The sequence below is a fragment of the Helianthus annuus genome, chromosome 6, assembly GCF_002127325.2.
Source record: "Helianthus annuus cultivar XRQ/B chromosome 6, HanXRQr2.0-SUNRISE, whole genome shotgun sequence".
Lineage (NCBI taxonomy): Eukaryota > Viridiplantae > Streptophyta > Magnoliopsida > Asterales > Asteraceae > Helianthus > Helianthus annuus.
In genome coordinates, this window is record NC_035438.2 from 91,248,615 (window position 1) to 91,254,636 (window position 6,022).

Consider the following 6,022-nt stretch of genomic DNA (forward strand, 5'->3'; position numbering starts at 1 on the left):
GATGTTAACCAAATGTCCCCATCGTCCACCATGGGTACATTTGAAACAGGGTATTTGATTTGGGTGATGACGGTGGCATTGATTGCACCAAGGAGCAGTTCCCTTATACGGCTTCATCCCTGAGGCGAGTCATGGTGATAGCTAAAACAACGGTCCTCTGGAGTACGACGCCTACTTACTGGGTAGTTGCAGCACCTGGTTCGGACATTTGGGTGTTGTTGCGATGAAGAGGCATCTTGAAGACAATGGAAGGCATAGGAGGAAACAAGCAAAAGATAGCCAAAAGAGAATGACAACACATGAAGATTGTGACCATTTGTTTGTTACCAAAGGCAAACAAATGAGACAGTGACTAATCAAAGTAAGCGGGTCAATATAATGTATCGCGAAGACATGCTCGCCTATAAGTGGACACTCACCCCAAGAGTTCCCAGGTAAGAGTGACTGGTCCGATACTGCGGATTTGTACGAACACTCTAGCCTTAGACAGAAGACCCAGGGTACAGGCATCCACTCTTCCAGTTTGCACGTGTTCACATTATTTAGACCCAAACTTTGACGAGTTTGAAAACTCAAGAGGCACTAAGCCAAATATGAGTCAAACTGGAAGGGTTCAAAACCTTATAATAAATCATCCTAGAACAGATGATTAGTTTTCAAGGCAGATCAATTTATGTTCTTATTGTGGTTGTCACTTAAGGATAAGTGACGGTATTGTTTTATGACTAAACGCAAGTAAACTCGCGTTAGGGTCCTAGGAAGGTTATAGTCTAGGTCAAAGCATTACTAATAACCTAATTCCCTATAACCATTGGCTCTGATACCAACTTTTCTGTCACACCCCGACCACGTAAAACAACAAAACGTGGCGGAAACGTCGGGGAGTGTTGTAACAGAATCATTGTTTCACAACCATGGAATAAATAGTTTCGTTTTATTGAATTATTGAACTAAATGTTTTGATACAAATTAGATAAATACAACTATTATCCTCCAAGTTTTAAAGTCGCTAAGGCCTTGTCCATTCCTATGTGAGAATACACCAATATCATCATCAAATGCCATCAACTAATGTACCTGAAACACATGTGAAAATAGGTACGTCAGCATAAAAATGCCGGCGAGTACATAGGTTTTGTATGAGTTTCAGATTCATGGCTCGTTTTACATATTGCAATACTTATTTAAAAAAAAACCTTGTTTTGAAAAGTATAGTATTGCGACATAAATAATCAACTCAAATCAAATTGGTTATAATTTATAAAAATCTCGTAGCCATGATTCTTAACCCCAAAACATTTGTTTAATTAAATCCAGATTTGTAAATCGTTTATGGAATAAAAACTCGAATAGTATAATATATTGTTGGGAAAAACCTTGTATTACAACTTTGTTTTGTTTACCATTGCCCAAGTGATCTAGACAACGCAACGATGTATAAAGTATTAAAAACACTTATATATAGGAAGTACCAGCGGCGTATCCACCATGCTTTTAACACATTATACCCGCCCCGTTACCTAATCACTTCCCTAACCCAACGGTTCAAACAGATTCAAACAGTTCGTGTCAATCAACGGTTACAAACGGTTCACATAGTCAAATAGTCACAAACGGTTCACATAGTCAAATGGTTACAAACGGTTCACATAATCCAATGGATCATCTAGTCAACGGTTACAAACGGTTCACATAATCAACGGTTACTAACGGTTCACATAGTCAAATGGTTACCAACGGTTCATATGATCAAATGGTTACAACGGTTCAAATGATCATATGGTTACAACGGTTCAAAATGTAAAACAATGTGTCCATATGCTGGATGAGCATATGCGACAAAATGAAGTATATGGAAATCAATGTGCTAGCATGTTAAGTGAACATACATAGCAAAACATAATGAAATCGTGTACTAATAATGTACTATTGAACATAGTAAGTATATGATATAAAAACATGGGAAACATGAAAGTATCAAGTAGGCACATGTGTTCCACCCCAAAACAGTTTGAAAACAGTAAAAGAGGGGACTATGTACTCACCTGAGGGTGCTTAGAAGTCTTGAACAACAACCAAGCAAAGCTAGAGTGATCAGGGAATCAAACGGCACCCTATATAGGTAACTATGTAAATAACCGGTCCTAAATCGGGAGATAGGATAGAATGAGGTTCTATAAATCAAATGAGTAATTGAACTCATATGGTATGATTTAATAGACCCTACATTCTGATTGAAAGGCCTACCTAAGTGCTTTTGACCCGTTTCGACACGTTATGGTAACATAAGCTACTATAAGGCGTGGTTAGCGTAAAACTATGTTCGGATGGTTAACTATGTGCTATGCCAAGTCTTACATGCCCAATTATCCCTAAACATGTTACTAAATCAGATTACTTGTCAAAAATATGTTCACGTAGGCAAAATACGGATTTTAGCTTCAAAAGGGTATTTTGGTCATTTCCTATGGGCATACAAGCTAACAAGCAAATGACTAACCAATCCTATGTGATCATAAGGTATAACCTCAGTGGTTATTCCCTATGCAACTATGATCACTAACTAAGCTTGGTCGGATCCTAAAGATCGACCAAACGGGTCGGGTTCGGAAGTATAAGCGGTTGTTTAGACCGCATATCTTACGACCCTAAACAAGCACAAACTAATAGTGTCGAGTTAAACATGTCAAAACATGTTTAACCTACTGATTTGGTATCAAAACAAAGTGTTTTGATACCCTAAAGTAGTTCCGTTGCAAAATGCGTGCTAAAACGCATTTTGACCGAAACTTTGACTCGACACTATAACTAGATAACGTGGTAATCAGCGGTTATAATCGCGAAGGATTATAACTATCGTGATTACAATCACGTTTCAAAGTTCAATTGAACTTTGACTTGACCAATTGATGGTCAAAACCGAAAGTCAAACTGTTGGCCAAACTGTTTGACTTTCTGCACTACATAAGGAAAAAGCAAGAAAAAGAATGAAAGAAGCTCACTTAAGGTCCTTGCTATCTTTTCTACAAGAAGACAAAGTCCCAAATGCTTGAGAGAGAGCTCCAAAGCAGATGTGAAGAGAAGAATGAGAAGAATGAGCAAGGAATGAATGAAATGGATGGGCTATTTATACTTGTGGTGATGCTCTAGGATCATCACAAGTGGTTTGTTTAGCCATTAAGGAATAAATCTCATCCATACAAGTGTTAGGAGCAGGTGCAAAGCCTTGGAGAGCACTTAAACTTGCTCAACACACCAAGAATTTACCAAAACAGCCCCTGAATTTGCAAACAGATGCTGAAAACACACTTTCTGCCCAGATGAGGCGCTCGCGTAGCGCTAGGGCATAGGCCTTAGGGCTCGCGCTACGCTAGCATGTATCAGGTTCAGCAAAGTTTCAAAATTGACAGAAATGGTCCCTGCACGTGTTTAAAGCCTTTTTCGATGCGTTTAAACCCCGTTAACCTCATTTCAAGGCTCTAAAATGAAGTTAAAGCATAGGGGACTCAAAACATGCTCAAAAATATCTCGGATGTCGGTTCGTTTGATCGTACAATCGCGTTGTTCGGTTAATTACGACGGAAGTCGTAACGAACGCAAAATCGATCCAAATTAAGCGACGAATAGAATTTTTGCATGGCGATCACTAAAATAAAAATATTTTAGTGTGTACAAAAATTTTGGATGTCCAGATGTGTCCAGAACGTAAGATATGCGCGAAAATGCAAACTTACGCCGTTTATGACACTTTTAGTCCCTGTAAGATCATATAAGCATGTTTTCACACACCGAACCTATCAAAGCTTATTTCTAAGCCATATTTAGGTTATATATGGTATGTTTAACTTATGATCAAGTTCCGGACTGTTCGACACATACGAATCGGTATAGTTTCGCAGTTTGACACAATTAGTCCCTGCGATCGAATAAACTTGATTTCGGCATACCAAACCATCCAAAACTTATTTCTAAGTTATGTAAAGGTTATTTAAGGTATGTTAAGCCTATGTCACTATTCCGGAGTGTTTGTTGCATTAAACTGGTTATATTTACGCATCAGATCGTGTATAACCTTCCAGAAAGCGACTTAAAGCCCGAAATCGAACAAGAATTGATATGTGCAAATGATACACATATTTTCACAATTCCCAAGTATGAAATACAAAATTTCATTGGTTTGGCATTTGTTTGACGGTCACAGTGACACAGGTGTCACAGTAATCGTGGATCATGAATCGGCATCTTTCTTAATCTGTGTTCAAGGTATTGCAGGACTTGCCGGAACTCCCAGGTTTGTTAGCGTGGAGTAGGAATCGGCACCTTGTTCAACCAACAGATGATAATTGGTTGAAAAACAGGTTTGAGTTGTATGGTTGTGATTATTGTAAATGGTTCAGAATGAGAACTAGTTGATCTTACACGTGGTTAAATCAAGGTCATTAAATTGAACTTGAGTTAACTATTATTCATAAATTTGGTGAAACAATGTGATGATTTTACCCCAATTTTTACAAAAGGTAAAAACAACTAAACTTATTTTTCCGGAAAAACCATTTTGATTAAAACAAACTTAAGTGTTTTGAAATCATAATGGGAAAATAGTTTGTTGTGAGGGGGAGTTCTGATTGTTTATGCCAGGTGGATGGAGAATTGATGCGATTCTCATCAAGTTGTCAAGTTTGTACAGTTTGTTTCAAATTTTCCCAGAAAATCAAAATTGAAACATATTTTGATTTTAGGGGGAGTAAAATTTTAAAAAAATTAAAAAATTTGAAAATGTCAAAAACATTGAAAAATTTAAAAATGAGTTTTGCAGAAACAAGTGGAAATGATAGAAAATCAGTGGACTATCACAGCATGCTAAAGAAATGTAAAGTCTAAAAGTGATAATCAGTCTCACTAAAGATGTGACGATAGGCTCAGCTAGACTAGTAGATTTGCGATAACGATACAAACTTAAAATGAAAAAGCCTAGTTCTAGTGGGAAACATGATTGAAAGCATAGTACTTAGTTTTGTCCTTCTTGATTGTGTGCCTACTCAGTAATCGCTGATTGTCAAAAGACATAAAACTGGTTAAGTTTGTGAACTTTCACAACTTTGCTAAAAGTCGCTGTGATTGTGCATTTCATTTTGCAAAGATTTAAACTTGTCTTATTTCTTTATTTTGTTTAAGCATCGGACATCCTCTGCGTATACGTGAGTATCGACCTGGATGTTGTTGCCTAAACGTTCTGCTTTATTTTCTTTGGTGTTTCGTTTAAGCTTTGGATCACCTCTGCGTATACGGGAGTATCGACCTGGTGGTTAAAGCCTAAATAACTTCAACTTGTTTTTATTTTCTTATTTTGTTTAAACATTGGACTTTCTCTGCGTATACGGAAGTATCGACCTGATTGTTAATGTTTAATCATTCTGCTTTGTTTTCGCACAATTCACAGTTGATGAAAGTTTGAAGGCATTACTTGAGTTAGTGTATTGCATGATGAGGGGATATGCTGAGATTGTGGGGTCCATAAGAACTTAGTGCTAATTAAATATACTTTAAAGTATCGGTAAGCATTTTGAAAGTTTTTAGATTGAGTTTAAGTGGATAACAATATCGTCAATCTACATGAATCGTTTAGAGCTTAAAACGATTAAAAGCTTAACAGTGCGTGTGATGTGTCTAAAAACTGATATGATCCTCTTTCTCAAACTCACAAAAATATGTTTGTACATATTTCATTTCTGCATTTTATTTTTCCTTATGTTAAAAAATCCAAAAAGATTTTCAGTGTGTTTTAGCATAAATTTTGAAAAATCCAAAAAGATTTTCGACAACTGATGTTGGAAAGCTGATATTCAAAATTTCAAGTGCTGAACATGATGAACAGATTTGGGAGTGTGAGATTAACAGAAGGAATTTTGTTTTAAGAAAGAAAAATTTGATTAGTTAATCAGGGACATTAATTTGAACTTGATGTAACTATTTCTAGTAAGTTTTTCTTATTGATTTAAGTAAAAACTTATGTTTCGGTGAG